Here is an 18,606-nt window from a genome sequence, read left to right as displayed (position 1 = left end):
AATTGGGAACCCCTACTTCACAAGATGCAGATGGAGCTGGAGGCTGACAGTGATGTCTAGCTGCAAGGAGAGGCCAGGTACTAATAGTAAGTGGGAGTCCTGGCCAGAGGCAAGTCCTCCTTTTGTGTAGCTACCAGCAGAGAAATGATGTGGGGCTGGGGAGACCAGGGAGAGGTACCGCTGCCGATATCCTCCACCGTACTGCAGGTAGGGAGCTTTGGTAAAGCAGCAATGGGAAGAGAGAGTAGCTAAGATCGAGTGCTCCGATTCGGGCCTTACCCGGGGACTACAGGAGGCTTGGACCACCAGGGCTAACCAGCCCGAATGGGCACACCGGCAGAAAGGGTGCGGCAGCGATGCACGGCACTTTCCAGCGGTGGCCGCTCCGGATCGCGCACCACACTCGTGACCGGGGCTGCTGGATACGGTACTGGCCTCAGCCTCCCGGCTACAGTGCTTAACCCCCGGAGGAAAGGTAGGATGTCAGCGACATCACCTAAGGTCGGCAGCAACGGGTGGTTCTCTCTGCGGCCCTCTGTGAGTTGCGGCAGACAGTCTGTGTCCAAAATCGAGGCTGCGGCTTGTGGGTGCAGGGAAGGCCTCAAAATTTGTGGGTCCCCAGATCCGTTTCTGGAAGTGCGATGACCACTGGAAACAGGATCGCTGTGTCCTCAGGGTCTGGAGCTATAGGTCAGGGGGTTTCAATACCCTATTATAACTTATAACAGGGGATTATGTGAATGGGTGAGCGGAGCTCCCAGAAAGTGCTGCCACTCTGCTCTATAGTCAGGCCACTCCCATAAGGTTACTTCTTACTGTGAAAATGCAAAAGAACAAAGCAGAAATCTAGAACAAATGGATGCTTTAAGTGGAAAGAATAAAAAGACCAAGGAAAATAACAAGGAGGTGATGTCCATCACCAAATACACCTCACAACAGACAGCTAGAGAATATCATTAAAAAACATTGGATTATCCTGACCAGAGATCCAATGTTAAAACATCATGTGACTTTAAAAATGTATAGTGCATCCGGAAAGTATTCACAACACTTCACTTTTTTTCCACATTTTGTTATGTTACAGCCTTATTCCAAAATGGAATAAATTTATTTTTGACCTCCAAAATTCTACACACAATACCCCATAATGACGTGTAAAAAGATTTTTTTGAGATTTTTGCAAATTTAATTAAAAAAAACCCACTAAGAAATCACATGTACATAAGTATTCACGGCCTTTGCCATGAAGCTCAAATTTGAGCTAAGGTGTATCCTGTTTCCACTGATCATCCTTGAGATGTTCCTACAGCTTAATTGAAGTCCACCTGTGGTAAATTCAGTTGATTGGACATGATTTTGAAAGGCATACACCTGTCTATATAAGGTCCCACACTTGACAGTGCATGTCAGAGCACAAACCAAGCATGAAGTCCAAGGAATTGTCTGTAGACCTCCTACACAGGATTGTCTCGAGGCACAAATCTGGGGAAGGGTACAGAAAAATATCTGCTGCTTTGAAGGTCCCAATGAGCACAGTGGCCTCCATCATCCTTAAACAGAAGTTCGGAACCACCAGGACTCTTCCTAGAGTTGGCCGGCCGTCTAAACTGAGCGATCGGGGTTGAAGGGCCCTAGTCAGGGAGGTGACCAAGAACCTGAGGGTCACTCTGTCAGAGCTTACAGCATTCCTCTGAGGAGAGAGAACCTTCCAGAAGGACAACCATCTCTGCAGCAATCCACCAATCAGGTCTGTATATTAAGAGTGGCCAGATGGAAGCCACTCCTTAGTGAAAAGCACATGGCAACTCACCTGGAGTTTGTCAAAATGCACCTGAAGGACTCTCTGTTCTGATGAGACAAAGATTGAACTCTTTGGCGTGAATGCCAGGCGTTATGTTTGGAGCAAACCAGGCACCGCTCATCACCAGGCCAATACCATCCCTATGAAGCATGGTGGTGGCAGCATCATGCTGTGGGGATGTTTTTCAGCGGCAGGAACTGGGAGACTAGTCAGGATAGAGGGAAAGATGAATGCAGCAATGTACAGAGACATCCTGGATGAAAACCTGCTCCAGAGCATTCTCGACCTCAGACTGAGGAGACTGAACATCTTTCAGCAGGACAACGACCCTAAGCACACAGCCAAGATATCAAAGGAGTGGCTTCAGGACAACTCTGTGAATGCCCTTGAGTGGCCCAGACTTGAATCAATTGAACATCTCTGGAGAGATCTGAAAATGGCTGTGCACCGACGCTTCCCATCCAACCTGATGGAGCTTGAGAGGTGCTGCAAAGAGGAATGGGTGAAACTGCCCAAAGATAGGTGTGCCAAGCTTGTGGCATCATATTTAAAAACACTTAAGGCTGTAATTGCTGCCAAAGGTGCATCAACAAAGTATTGAGCAAAGGCTGTGAATACTTATGTACATGTGATTTCTTCGTTTTTATTCAAATTAAATTTGCAAAAATTGCTAAAAAACATTTTACACGTTGTCATTATGGGGTATTGTGTGTAGAATCTTTAGGACAAAAATTAATGTATTCCATTTTGGAATAAGGCTGTAACATAACAAAATGTGGAAAAAGTGAAGCGTTGTGCATACTTTCTAGATGCACTGTAGTATTGCCCAAACTGTATTCAAATGCTTCCACTAGCTCTGTCTAAGGCAGATATATTAATGTATGCTTCAAAGCTATCATTTATCTGGCAATCTAAAAAACCACAGATTTCCCTGCTTTGTTTAATTCAAGCACTGAAATCAAGTGGCTGGGTCTCCCTGACATTTGCGCAGTTTCAAAGGCGGCTTTTTTCCGCTATGTGGCTGACTGGCTATTAAATTGTGAACATTTTACAATTAGTTCATTAGATGAAGCCCTCTTTGCTTCTTTTGCCCCAGCAGGGCTTCTTTATCTCCGTAGGACATCCATTTTTTAAAGACACCTATTCTGCTTGGGTGACGGTCATTTTATAAAATATTTTTCAATAATTTTGTGGCTCAAACAGAGTTTGTGTACATACATGAAATTCATTTATGTTTCATATACACCTTAAACACACAGCCTGAAGGTAATTTTATACAATATTTTTAATAATTTGTGCCTTAGACAAAGTTTGTGTACACTGAACCATCAAAAATCAAATGTTTCATTATCTGAGTCATGCCAAAAAAATTCTGTATTTTGGACATGGGAGACTCAACCTGTACCACTTTCAGACAGAAAATGGCAAAAAAAATGGATTTTTCCTGACTTTTGCATACTGGGTTGTTTTGCCATCTCTGTCTGTACCCCCTTTCAGACAGAAGAGCAAATTACCGGGTCAAAAATTTCAACCCGGTAATTTGCTGATTTACACGTGTATTTCTTCTGTCTGAGAGGGTCAACCCGGGATTAAATTCCTATGTCTCCGACCCTGGTCAATTCCTAGGTCGAAGTCCCGGGAATTTAAACCCGGGATGACCCTTTCAGACAGAAAAAGGTCTCGTGTAAATCACCAAATTACTGGGTTGAAATGTTTAACATGGTCATTTGGATTTCTGTCTGAAAGGGGTATTAGTGTTAGCGCTATCTCGCCCGATATTGCATACTCCAGATGTTGGCTTATGTTTTATATCTTATAGAACAACAGAAGTCCTAATAGAGCTTGCAGCTGAACAGTGTTGAGACTCCCTTTTGGAATTTGTATTGATTTTATATTTCTCAGCGCCCTGAGTCAGTATTTTCTTTGGTTGTTTTTCTATCTGCAGTAATCCTGACTTCTTGCCGTCTATACACAATGCCTGGTTTTCACACTGGAAATGTAAGGGAATTAAGGCTATATCGGATACCTTTGACCCAGGAGGACATTTGTTTTCATTCCAACAACTGCACGATAAATTTCAGATCCCAAATTCCCATTTTTTAATGTATCTTCAATTACGACATTTTATATCTAGTAAATCCCTCAACTCAACACTCGGAGCCCACCTCATACGAACGTACTTCATTAATTATTACGTTTATTGAATTAATTTCCTATTAGGTATCTCTACCCTGATTTGATAGCGCAAAACCTTATGCGGCATTGGGAATCTCTTTTTTTTCCTCAGCTTGATCTAGAGATCTGCCTGAGCTAACAAACTTCCCAGCCGTTATCCACCAATCGGATAAAATTCTGAAAACACTGGGCTTCTCGGCGCTACAGGAGGTTCACCTAACAACCATACATAGAGCCCATGTCTCACCATTCCAACTCCATCATATGTTGCCTGAACAATCTGGTTATTGCCCAAAGTGTAATATTTTACGCGCAGACTTTATTCATGGCATGTGGTCGTGTTCAAAAGTCAAATGTTACTGGAACAAGGTCCATTCTCTACAATCCTTCAAACGGGCTCTCAAGACCCACTACTATTTCATCAAAGCCTTCCAGCTCTCATCTAAACTTGCTGCTACATGCTCCCTCCTCCCTGCCTACCCCATCTGTGTCACACCTGTTTGTCCGCACCCTATGTAAGCTCTTATGAGCAGGGCCATCTTCCCCTTGTGTTTCTCTTTACTTGAATCTACTTCTTACTCCCCACTAGGGCACCTAACACTTGGTTGCTTATGCTCTGTTGCTTATCTGGGTGTTATGGTCGCTAATGTAGCAATGCATATTATCCTTGTCCTCGTCCTGTATTGTAATGTAAGACACTGGTCAACCAATTTGTTTATGTACTTTGCAAGGTGCTGCGGAACACTTGTGCGCCATATAAATAAAATGTTGATGATGATAATAATAATGTCTTAGATTTTATTAACCAACAATTCCATCTTTGCCTACCTCTCCATCCCATTCCGCTTCTATTTCACAATTTTCACATATGGAGATCATCGTCTGATATTAAATCACCTCATCCTCCTTTTTCACAATCAATGTTGCGGTAGCGAAAAAGAATCTTCTCCGCAAATGGGTTAAAAACACAGTACCCTTAATTGGTGAATTACAATCAGCCCTCTTCAATCTTTTATTTTGACAGCAGAGATACTTTTTCAGATATGGAGCGGGGTGTCCAACGTTTTTACAAAATATGGGAACCATATATTTTTGCACTCCCAGCAACCACTCAATCTCCGATTGTTAAAGCTTTTGAATTGACTACATGGTATTTGTGCGCCAAAGAGGATTTCTCCTATTTTTGTCTATATGAGGTTATTCTGTTGTAACATCACCCTTGATATATATAATACCTTGTTACAGATATAGATATTCTACTCACTTGATCATTTTTGACAAATCTTGATATCGAGAACTTCTCACAATATTATACTCTATTTAATGTTTTGCTTTTTTTTTATCTTTTTCTTTAAGCCTACAATATTGTTGGTATGTTAGTTTCTTTAAGCAGGATCAACCTCATTACAGGTTGAGTCTCCCATATCCAAATATTCCGAAATACATAATATTTTTAGCATGACTGAGACAGTGAAACCTTTGCTTTTTGATGGTTCAATGTACACAAACTGTTTAAGGCACAAAATTATTAATAATATTGTATAAAATTACCTTCAGGCTGTGTGTATAAGGTGTATATGAAACATAAAGGAATTTCATGTATGTACACAAACTTTGTTTGAGCCACAAAATATTAAAAATATACTGCAGGCTATGTGTATAAGGTATATATAAAACAAATGCATTCTCTGTTTAGATTTGGGTCCCATTCCCAAGGTGTCACAATATAAATCAAATAGCACCTCACATATATATCCTATAAAGGATTTCATACCCTGCGGAAGTAAAAATGTTGTCTCTCTCCTTGAATGCAATTGTGGAAACCAGTATGTGGGAAGAATGGGGAGGATGCTCAATGAGCATCTAGCCGAACATGTGAGAAACATAAAAAATGGCTGTAATATCAAAGTACTAAGGATTTTCTGTGGAATTAAATTATGTAAAAGTAACTGGAGAACTAAAAACGGAGGCATCGCTGGCTAAAATTAGAAAAAAAACCCAATATATCAGCTAAAACCTCAACACCCAGTAGAATGAATATGGACTTTGAATCTAGGTGGTTTTATATGAATAAACTACCACTATGTATGTGTATTAATCTTTACCGTGTGAAGTACAGTACTAATTTGGTTCTTTTTTATTTGCAGTGCATGAGGAACACTTAAACTTTATATTAATGTTTCTTTTTTGTCCTCTTTCTCCCTGGCTTGAGCATGTATAAATATAGATATGTACTGGTCCCATCCTCTTTAATATATAACATCACTAAATATAACTTGCTAGTTGAGGTCTTTTAATTAGGAGTACATATGCATATTGCATTGTATTAGTATATTCTATATATTTATATCTGTCCCAAACCTCAGATTGCAGTGTTGCACACTTCTATATATGCATTGACAGTGGAATATTTATTGTATTATCACTAGATACTTCATGTATTTTCACATTTTAAGTTGTTACAATGTATTCCTGAGTAACAAGATAAATCTAAATGCTAGTTAATAGAAGCTGTTTTTTTAGGTGTGCTGATTGGCTGTATAGTACAATATCATGTGACTCACTGACCCCGGAATATAAGTCCAGTCACAGCAACATTGTGGCACATATTGAAAAAGGAGAGAGGACTTTCTGAAACGCGTTGAGGTCGCAGAGGACATTCTGGACACCCTTAAGAACACCCTGTGCATTACTATCTGTCCATCTGTGATCCGCAGTTATGCAATCGGGATGCCAACGGTCTGAATGCTGACCGTCGGCATCCCGACTGTTCAATCCCGGCAAGGGTCTAATGACAGGCGTCAAAATCTCGACGCCTGTCATTTTACCTACACCGGGAGCCCGGCATCCCGATCGAAGGTAAGCGGGTGCGGACAGGCCCAGGGGGGAGGGTTAGGGGCTCCCAGGGGGGACTTAAGGTTAGGGCCCCCCCCCAGAGGGTTAGGCTAGGGGAAGGGGGGGGGTTAGTCACCTCTCCGGGAGACTTAAGCTGGCCACACATCTAAAGATTATCTGTCCAACCAGCCAACTAGTTGATTGGTTGGAATGAAAACCTGGTAAGGAATTCAATCAGCAATTTGCTCCCAAACGCTGGAAAATGGACAAAAACTGTTGTTTGAACAATTAGTTTAGATCAAACATTTAACAAACTTGTCTGACGGACATTTTCATCTGTTTTCTGGCATTTAGGAGCAAATTGCTAATCATCACTTACACCCATACGTTACCAGATTTTCACTCCAACCAATTAACAAGTTGGCTGGTTGGATGTAAGTTGGTCTAGTGTGTGGCCAGCTTAAGGGTTAGGCTGCGGGGAGGGGTTAGGCACCCCTAAGGGAGGGTTAGAGGGGTTAGCGATACTTACCTTAATTTACCATCAGGATTTTCACCCTTGCCGGGCTGCCTCTGTCGGGATTTTCACCCTTGCCATGCGGCTGGCGGTAAATCATACTGATTCCGATTCGCAGCAGGGGAATCTGCACAGTATTTTCCATCTACCCCCGGGACTCTGGTATCCTCTGTTTACATTCTGTTCCTTCAGGACTCTTTATCATATTTTTAAAGGTTCTATTTTACTTTATTTGTATATATGTGTATAAATTATTCTTGTGCATAACGAATTTGATCTTTCCACATATATCACTAAGATTTCTTAAGGTGAAATGCTTTCAAGCAGAAATCCTGTAGCCGGACTTAACAGCGCAGTAAATTGAATAGCTACGGGAACAATTCAGCGCTATTCACAGAGAGCTGAATCGCCCCTTTAAGGGTTACATTTAACATCTATATTTGCCTGGGGTATTATTAGTTATCACCAAATCTCGTAGTGATACTTAGTATTATGCTGCTGGTATTTAACATGACTAACCTGCCGGGGAGGTCCAGCGATATCGCCCTCCTCCGAGATGTCCTCTGCTGTGTTGCTGCCAACAACCAAAACACTGTCCCCGTTAAGTGCAGCCTGCGGGCTGCCTTCAGGGCTATTTGAATAGCCCCAGGGGATCATTTAGCAGGCGGATAATTGAATTCCCCCCTAAGTGAGAAATCAGTAGCCAGCATCTAGTAAGGAGAAAGGTGTTTGAAGATGAGACACCCACTGTCAGTGTCTACAGATTCTGCAATCATGCTTTGTGCGTCTTTAGATCCCACTATCGGTCGCAACATTGACAGCTGTACCATTCCATTGCTGACGTAGGTTACTGCATATTACAGTACTTTTTCAATCACGACGGTTAAGAGAAACTTTCCCCAGCCCTATGCTAGTTACAGATCATACCTCTGAGTGTGGCATCCACTGTGAGCAATTCAGTGTCTCTCTACACAACCACGTCACAAATACCAACAGAAGCAGAAAGGAAGTTGTCAGATACTGGTGCACAAAAACAATCATTTTAAAATTTTACTTTTATTGTATTGCAATAAAATATGAATAGATGTTACCAGCAAAGTATAGTTAAGAACAAAGTAAACACAACAAAATTGTGTAGAGATTGTGAACTAAAGCAAGAAATGTGATTAAAAACAAGTGTCTCACGGTGTACTATTTATATAATTCTCTATATTCTCATAAGTGTGACATTAATAAGCAATGTTTGCTCGTAATCCTAATGTGTGTGTTGATGACAGATTGACACTGGCCATTTTCACCTATCTTAATAAACTGATATAACGTATCAGGGAAAACCAGTGAATCGATGGTTTACACTAATAGCAGCTGATAATGTATCAGGGAGAACCAGTGAACAGATGGTTGTCACTAATAGCAACTGATAATGTATCGGGGAGAATAGATGGTTGTCGCTAATAGCAGCTGATAATGTAGTGGGGAGAACCAATAGATGGTTGTCACTAATAGCAACTGATAATGTATCAGGGAGAACCAGTGAACAGATGACTGTCACTAATAGCAACTGATAATGTATCGGGGAGAATAGATGGATGTCACTAATAGCAGCTGATAATGTATGGGGGAGAACCAGTGAACAGATGGTTGTCACCAGGGGCGCCGAGGGTTTACTATTTAACCGGACCCGGGCTTGCTGGAGGGGCCTACGCTGCTCCTGTCAGCTGAGCAGCCCAGCACACGCTTCTGTGTGCTGGGCTGCGAAGGGAAACTGCTTGCTGCTGCAGAGCAGTCTCCTCTGCCTGTGGGGGGAGCTATCATCCTGATTGCGCCCCCCCCCCTGGATATGCGCTGGGCTGAGGGGCTCACAGTGCCCTCCTCCCCAGCACTCAGCAACGCTGCAACAGTATTTGTTTCCTATTTTCTTAAGGAGGTGTGGTCACGCCTCCTGCTGTTAGGCCACGCCCCCTGTCACCTGGGCTCAGCACGGCTCTTGGCAGCCCTGGTTGTCATTAATAGCAACTGATAATGTATCAGGGAGAATAGATGGTTGTCGCTAATAGCATCTGATAATGTAGTGGGGACAACCAATAGATGGTTGTCACTAATAGCAACTGATTATGTATCGGGGAGAATAGATGGATGTCACTAATAGCATCTGATAATGTATGGGGGAGAACCAATAGATGGTTGTCACTAATAGCAACTGATAATGTATCGGGGAGAATAGATGGATGTCACGAATAGCAGCTGATAATGTATGGGGGAGAACCAATAGATGGTTGTCACTAATAGCAACTGATAATGTATCGGGGAGAACCAATTAATAGATGGTTGTCACTAATAGCAACTGATGTATCAGGGAAAACCAGTGAACAGATGGTTGTCACTAATAGCAACTGATAATGTATCAGGGAGAACCAGTGAACAGATGGTTGTCACTAATAGCAACTGATAATGTATTGGGGAGAATAGATGGTTGTCGCTAATAGCAGCTGATAATGTAGTGGGGAGAACCAATAGATGGTTGTCACTAATAGCAACTGATAATGTATCAGGGAGAACCAGTGAAGAGATGATTGTCACGAATAGCAACTGATAATGTATCGGGGAGAATAGATGGATGTCACTAATAGCAGCTGATAATGTATGGGGGAGAACCAGTGAACAGATGGTTGTCACCAGGGGCGCCCAGGGTTTACTATTTAACTGGACTCGGGCTTGCTGGAGGAGCCTACGCCTCTCCTGTCAGCTGAGCAGCCCAGCACACGCTTCTGTGTGCTGGGCTGCGAAGGGAAACTGCTTGCTGCTGCAGAGCAGTCTCCTCTGCCTGTGGGGGGGAGCTATCATCCTGATTGCACCCCCTCCCCCCCCCCTGGATATGCGCTGGGTTGAGGGGCTCACAGTGCCCTCCTCCCCAGCACTCAGCGACGCTGCAACAGTATTTGTTTCCTATCTTCTTAAGGAGGTGTGGTCACGCCTTCTGCTGTTAGGCCACGCCCCCTGTCACCTGGGCTCAGCGCAGCTCTTGGCAGCCCTGGTTGTCACTAATAGCAACTGATAATGTATCGGGGAGAATAGATGGTTGTCACTAATAGCAACTGATAATGTATCGGGGAGAATAGATGGTTGTCACTAATAGCAACTGATAATGTATCGGGGAGAATAGATGGTTGTCGCTAATAGCATCTGATAATGTAGTGGGGAGAACCAATAGATGGTTGTCACTAATAGCAACTGATAATGTATCGGGGAGAATAGATGGTTGTCACTAATAGCAACTGATAATGTATCGGGGAGAATAGATGGTTGTCGCTAATAGCATCTGATAATGTAGTGGGGAGAACCAATAGATGGTTGTCACTAATAGCAACTGATAATGTATCGGGGAGAATAGATGGATGTCACTAATAGCAGCTGATAATGTATGGGGGAGAACCAATAGATGGTTGTCACTAATAGCAACTGATAATGTATTGGGGAGAACCAATTAATAGATGGTTGTCACTAATAGCAACTGATGTATCAGGGAAAACCAGTGAACAGATGGTTGTCACTAATAGCAACTGATAATGTATCGGGGAGAATAGATGGTTGTCACTAATGGCAACTGATAATGTATCGGGGAGAACCAGTGAAGAGATGGATGGCACTGATAGTAAGGGCAAGGTGAAATATAAATGTGTATTTAAAAGTCAGTAACCCAGTAAATCATGACCTGTCAGTATACGTAACGACCTGTATTAGGTTGAATCACATAACAGAGCATAGTCATGTTTAAGCCTTTCAACTGAAATTTAGCCATCTAAATACACCGGAACAGATTTAAACTAACCAGATAGGCTATCATACAGTTAGTGTGAGTAGTTTTAGGTCCCTGTAGTCCTATTTTGATGTAATTTGCTGCACAACCATTAGTTGAAATAAAATTCCCCCACAGAGCAATACCATTAGCAATCAATTGCCTTTAGGGCCATCAGCTACGCCGCTAAAAGCTGATTATCTTGTTCCCACAAATTATTAGTTTGTGCAGTGATTCATGATCCACTTTCAGCAACATAACTGCGTAACTCCAATAACCCGCCCATACTACGTTACATCTGCGTCTGATTAGCCAGCCCTCTGTAACAGCTCAGGAACACCCACCACATTTCTAATATACTTATACCCCTTTTCCACCTAAATTCCGGGTCTAACCCGGAGGTGGAACAAAGTTCCTATCCGGATCAGACCCGGAATTTTGCCGGCGCTGACTCGGGATATTCCCGAGTCAGCGCCGCTCACACCGCAGTCGGGTCTGCATAGACCCGGCTTTTGCGGAGTGAAAGTGGACGCTTGGAGATGACGTCATCTCCAAGCGCCACTGAAGCCGGACCAATCGGCCGGCTAGCAGCGCACTCCAGGTCATCGTGACCCGGAGTGCGCTGTTCCCATAGTAGGGTTTCACGGGCTACGCCCGTGTTAAACCCTGCTAGTTACCTGGGTTAGATTGCCGGGTCACTCGACCCGGCGATCCAACCCTCTGCCCTTTTACACCAGGGAGCTGCCCGGGTTAACCCTTCAAAAACCCGGGTTTTAGCTCCGGTGCAAAAGGGGTAGTATTTGTCTGTGCGTCTAAATCTGTACAGCGACTCTGCACGAACACCATCGGAACGCACATGCGGTACAACTCGGACATATGAGCAAGACGAAAAACATTGCACAAGATGAAAATAAAAGACACTGGCCCCAACAGGAAAAATAAAATACACATTGTCCCCCCACAGGACAGAAAATAAAACACAATGCCCCCCCACAGAACAAAAAACATACACATTGGCGCCTACAGCAAAAAAAATAACACACAATGGCCCCCGACAGGATAAAAATAAACATACTGACTTCCACAGGAAGCAATAAAACACACTGGACCCCACAGCAACATGAGCACAACCTGCCCCCCCTCCGTAAGACTGGCCGGCCCAGTGGGAACTGTCCGGTTTTCCCGGTGGACCATTCTGCCTGTGTACAATTATATAGCCATTTGCTTTTTGTTCTTTGCATTGCTTTAGGTACAGCCATTTAAGTAATTTAATTGGGAATTTGTATGTCCACTATCTAGATTACTCAGACAATAGGAAAGCAGGCAGCACTTTATTGAGATGGATTATTGCAACTTGCATCCAAAATCTACTAACATGATTTGTGTGAATTACAGGGGAAAATTATTTTTAAAATAATATTTAGTAATCAGTGTTTAGTTTTTTAGAATTGTTTTGAAAAGTTATTACTTGGAAATAATATGGAATAAGTTTTACAAAATTAGTGTTGTGGCTGTAAGTAAAGCTGGGTACACACCATATGATAATATGAGATATGGTAAGAACTTACCCTTGTTATCTCTATTTCTACGAAGTCCATAGGGTTCCACAGGATACCTTGGGGTATAGGTGTGACGTCAGTCGCAGGGCACCAAAGAGTTAAGCTTTCAGCCTCCCAGGATGCACTAGGTCCCCCTCCTATACCCCGCCCCCGGGCCAAGGCACCTCAGTTAGTTACCAAGCCATAGGCCGGAGGAGAAGGAAGAGAGAGAACAAAGATCTGGACACATACAAGAATCACATTCTCACCAGAGGGAGACGGAAAACCGGTGACCAGAGCAAAGCCCATCTGCAGCACAGGTGCGACCGGGCGGGAGTCCTGTGGAACCCTATGGACTTCGTAGAAATAGAGATAACAAGGGTAAGTTCTTACCATATCTCATATTTTCTACTTTAGGGTCCATAGGGTATCCACAGGATACCTTGGGGATGTCCCAAAGCAGTATCATTTAAGGGTGGGGACGCTCCTGTGCAGAAAGGAGAATCCGCCGCCCGAAGGAAGCATCCTGAGAGGCGAAGGTGTCAAACCTGTAATACCTCACGAAGGTATGGACAGAAGACCACGTAACAGCCTTGCAGATCTGAACTGCCGAGGCACCACGTCGAGCTGCCCACGAAGGACCCACAGACCTAGTGGAATGAGCCTTCAGAGAAGGAGGAACCGGTAGGCCTTCATGAAGATAAGCTTCAGAAATAGCCATACGGATCCAGGCTGCCAAAGTTTGCTTTGAAGCAGGCCAACCCTTTTTACAGAAGCCATAGAGAACAACAAAGCGTCCGACTTCCTAAACGAAGAAGTGCGGTCAACATAAGTCCTTAAGGCCCGCACAACATCCAAAGAGGCCTCACCCACGGAAAGACCCGGTGAGTTAAAGGCCGGAACAACTATTTCCTCGTTAACATGAAACTGGGAAACAACTTTGGGAAGAAACTCGGGCCGAGTGCGGAGCACTGCCCTGTTCCCATGAAAAACCAAGAAAGGGGGTCTACAAGAAAGAGCCCCTAACTCAGAAACACGTCTGGCCGAAGCAACGGCCAGAAGGAAAACAGTCTTAGCTGTTAGCCATTTAATATCCACTGAGCCCAGTGGTTCAAACGGCGGTCCTTGGAGAGCCCTCAGGACCACAGCCAAATCCCAAGGCGCCACAGGTGGAACAAAGGGCGGCTGAATACGGAGAACACCTTGCATAAAGGTGCGCACATCCGGGATTGTAGCAATCCTACGGTGAAACCAGACAGATAGGGCCGAAACCTGTACCTTCAAAGAAGCAAGGCGAAGCCCATGATCTAGTCCCGCTTGCAGGAAGGCGAGAATCCGAGACAGACGAAACTCCCGCGGTGCATAACCTCTCGGTCGACACCACTGGAAGAACGTATGCCACACGCGATGGTATATCCTCGCGGAAGACGGTTTCCGAGCTCGTAACATGGTACGCACCACAGAGCTGGAAAACCGGGACCTCAGCATGGCCGTCTCAACAGCCACGCTGCCAAAGACAGCCGAGTCAGGTCCGGGTGAAGACAAGGACCCTGAGACAGAAGGTCCGGTCGTAGCGGCAACCGCAGAGGACTGTCCACGCACAGACCCTGAAGGTCTGAGAACCAGTGCCGTCTGGGCCACGCGGGAGCTATCAACAGGAGCGTCCCTCCTTCCTGTTTGAATTTCCGGATTACCCGTGGAAGAAGGGAGACCGGAGGGAACAGGTATGCGAACCTGAACGTCCACCGGACGGACAGAGCATCCACCAGAGACTCCCCTTCGTCTCTTGTGCGAGACCCGTACACCGGCAACTTAGCATTGTCTGACAGGACCTGCACCGGGTGACCCTGGAGAAACCGCTGTGCCTGCAGGAGAGCATTGAAGACCGCACGGAGTTCCAAGATATTTATTGGAAGCTCCGCTTCTGTCGGCGTCAACCTGCCCTGGAACAAGTGTGGACCCGAAACTGCTCCCCAGCCCCGAAGACTGGCGTCCGTTGTCAACAGGACCCAATTTGGAACCCAGAACGGACGTCCCTTGTTGAGGTGGGTCGTTTTTAACCACCACGCAAGGGACAGGCGAACCTCCGGGGTGAGCACAATCGTCTGGAACTTCAGAGACTGAGGCAGCCCGTTCCACTTGGACAGGATCAGGTGCTGCAGAGGTCTGGAGTGAAACTGGGCGTATTCCACCATGTCGAACACCAACACCATGGAGCCCAGTAACCTCATCGCCGAGTGTAAGGACACCCGGCGGCTGTGCAGACAACTGCGCACCCTTGACTGTAAAGCAGAGATCTTGTCCTCCGTCACGAAGATCCTTTGCTGTCCCGAGTCCAATAAGGCTCCAAGATGCAGAATCCTCCGAGACGGGATTAGAGTGGACTTCTGCCAGTTGATTAGCCAGCCGTGCCGTTGCAGCAGTGCAATGGTCAGGTCCAAGTGGTGTAACAGGAGCTCTGGAGATCCTGCCACCAATAACAGGTCGTCCAAGTACGGCAACATGCGGACTCCTTGCAGCCGCAGAGAAGCCGCCATGACCGCCATCACCTTGGTGAAAACACGTGGTGCTGTCGCCAGGCCAAAAGGTAACGCCCGAAACTGGAAGTGGTCGCTGCGGATTGCAAACCGAAGGAACTCTTGATGGCGCAAAAGAATAGGGACATGCAGGTAAGCGTCCTGTATGTCCAATGACACCATGTAGTCCCCAGGTTCCAGCGCCAGAATGATGGACCGTAGGGTCTCCATCCGAAACTTCGGGACCCGCAAAGACTTGTTGAGTGCTTTGAGGTGGAGAATCGGACGATATGACCCATTGGGTTTCTGTACCAAAAATAGATTTGAATAGAAACCCTGGCCCCTCTGGGAGAATGGAACAGGCACTTTAACTCCAGCCTGGAGCATAGTGTGCAATACCTTCCGCAGCTCCGTAGCCTTGTTCCGGTCTGATGGTAGACCCGTGGTGAAGAATCGAGCCGGGGGTCTGTGCCTGAAGGAGAGGGCGTACCCGTGGGAGACCACCTCCAGAACCCAAGTGTCTGTCGTAGTGAACGACCAACACCGGGAGAATTGCAGCAGGCGGCCTCCCACCCTGGGATCCCCCAAGGGGAGACCCGGACCGTCAGGCCGCAGGCTTGTCATCTGGCTTGGGGGCCGGACGTCTGGTACTCCATGCCTGTTTCCGGGGCTTGACCGATTTCTTAGGGCCAGCCTGTCGAGGAAACGACTGTGGTTTGGGCCTGCCCTGGGCCCTAGATGACCGAAAGGACGATGGTCCAGAACCAGAAGGAGCAGCGGCCGACGGGAGACAAGCAGATTTGGCTGCCGCCAGCGTGGCCACAATCTTATCCAGATCCGGACCGAAGAGAACTTCTCCGGTAAACGGCAACGCTTCCAGACCTTTCTTGGAATCTGCGTCCGCCTTCCAGGATCGCAGCCACAAGGTGCGACGAGCAGCTACCGCTGCTGAAGAAATTCTAGACACCAGAGTACTAATGTCTACAGCCGCCTCGTTAATGTAGGTGGCCGAATCACGGAGATTGCCAATCAACTCCGCCTGTTCGGCCGGACAGTCGGATTCAAAAGAAGCCTCTAATGAATCCGCCCAGCGCTCCATCGCTCTGGCAACCCAGCAAATGGCCATAGCCGGCCGTGCTGCCCCCCCTGCAAGGGAATAAGCGGACTTCAGGCAGATTTCTACCTTGCGGTCCGTAGCATCCTTAAGGGAGGACATGGATGGCATCGGCAATGTGGCACTACGGACAAGACGGGTCACGTGAGAATCCACCTGTGGAGGGGATTCCCTCTTAGCAAAATAATTATCCGCGAACGGATAAGCCACCGCCAGGCGTCTCTGCGGCTGGTATCTTTTGCCAGGTTGTTTCCACGCCTCCTCTAAATGGTCCACCAACTGACCCGAAAGAGGAAAGACTGTGGCATCGCCCTTCACATCTTTGAAAAAGGCATACTTAGATTTAGCCGCTGGGGGAACTTCGTCCTCAATCACCAAGGCTGTACGGACCGCCCGAATAAGTCCAGGAATATATACTTTGGACTTAGCATCAGCGTCCTTAGTATGGAGAGGTTCCTGATCGTAAGGATCCAGAATCTCCCCATCATCAGACGTCCCTTCGTCATCCTCATAAGGAGCGGACAGAGACGCCACCGGCCTTTTATGAGGCCGCATCACAGACTCCCCTTGCAACACATCCGACAAGTGCTGTACAGAACTCGTCAGGGAGTTAACCCACGCTGGCTCCTGAGAACCCGGGAGCGGGGAAATAGGGAGACTGTGGGGTACCACCAATTGTCGTGGGAACCCCTGCATGGGTGACGACACCACAGACTGCTGGGACAAACCCATCGGAGTAAACGCGGGCTGCGGAGCTAACTGGCCCACTAAAGCTGTTAACGCCTGAGCGAAACAAGCCCAGGGCGGCTCCTGTACCGGTGCTGTAACCGTAATAGGCCGCGCCATGGACAAACACTGCCGGCAAAGGCCCTCCGCGCTACCCTCCCCCTCCGCTAACGGTACTTTGCACGTGGTACACTGTAGCCGGAGGGGAAAATCACTTTCAGACATGATGGCACCACGTATGTGACCTCTCTCACCAATTAAGTATTAAATAGGCGAGAGACCACCCTGCAGCACCGCACCGCAAGGGCTTTAGCAGAAAGAACAGGGACAGTAATAAAGCTGACAGTTTAGAGAAGAAAAGTTACAGGCAGCGCTAGCACAGTCACATACAATGCAGAGAAATAACATTTCCTGCACTAACAGCGCTGATCACTCAACTACACAGACACAGGGCCTGGTAGGACACAGCGCTGCATACACAGACCTGAGCCACAGCGGAGGAGAGGTATGCGGGGGGACCCAGACCACGATGCTTCCTTCCAGACTTCCAGCAGCGTTCACCATGCGTTGCAGAGAAGATGGCCGCCGAGGAGCAGAGAGAAGCTGGCCTGGGGGAGGAGCGCTGACACAGGACCAGTCAGCACAGTGCAGAGAGGGCTGTGTGCAGCGGGGGAGGCGCCGGCTGTGAGACAGGGAAGGCGCGCTCCCCTGGCATGCATTTAACCCCTGGGACGCCGCAGCGCTACCGCTCTGCTGCGGTCCGCTGTCCCAGGGGGTAGTGGAAAGCGCAGGTTCAGTACCTGGCTCCACGCTGCAGCCAGTCCCCAGGGAGCCCCCTGCCTGGGGACTTAGGACCATGTGACCAGCGGGGACCCACCGCAGGACCCCGCTGCTTACCTTTGTCCCCCTTGGATCCGGCCATGGTCCGGAACATCTGGGGTCACCGCTAGCTGTGACCCCAGGTGCTCACCAGCATCCCCCGATCGGTACCGGCGTTCTGGTACCGGCGGGGGTGTAGGGAAGACAGCATGGACGTCAGGACTGACTGTCCATGCTGTACATCCAGATGTGCAGCCACAGCTGCACTGAAGAAAGCTTCAGGGGCTCTTCTAGCCCCCACTCCGACAGGTGCACCCGACGCCGGCCGGGCACCAAACTAAACTGGGGTGCCTTGGCCCGGGGGCAGGGTATAGGAGGGGGACCTAGTGCATCCTGGGAGGCTGAAAGCTTAACTCTTTGGTGCCCTGCGACTGACGTCACACCTATACCCCAAGGTATCCTGTGGATACCCTATGGACCCTGAAGTAGAAATATCGTCCCAACGAGGATAGGAATGATAAATCGTACACATTGTATAGTGTGTACACCCGATCTGTCGTTCATTGAATCGTCCCATTGGACATGCAGCAATGAATTGTGCAATGGGATGATTCAATAAACGACGAGGTGTAGTTACATGTAGCATGTAATGATACATGGCGCCGTCGTACAGCGGATCGTGTAATGCAGGGGTGGCCAAAGTACTTGACTAATAAATCGCGGTGGACGTCCAGCAGCAGCCAATAAGAATCAGGCTGATTATTATTGGCTT

Source organism: Taudactylus pleione, unplaced genomic scaffold (assembly GCF_031769625.1).
Source record: "Taudactylus pleione unplaced genomic scaffold, aTauple2 ptg000612l, whole genome shotgun sequence".
In the NCBI taxonomy this organism is placed as follows: domain Eukaryota; kingdom Metazoa; phylum Chordata; class Amphibia; order Anura; family Myobatrachidae; genus Taudactylus; species Taudactylus pleione.
Note: the sequence above shows the minus strand (reverse complement) of the source record.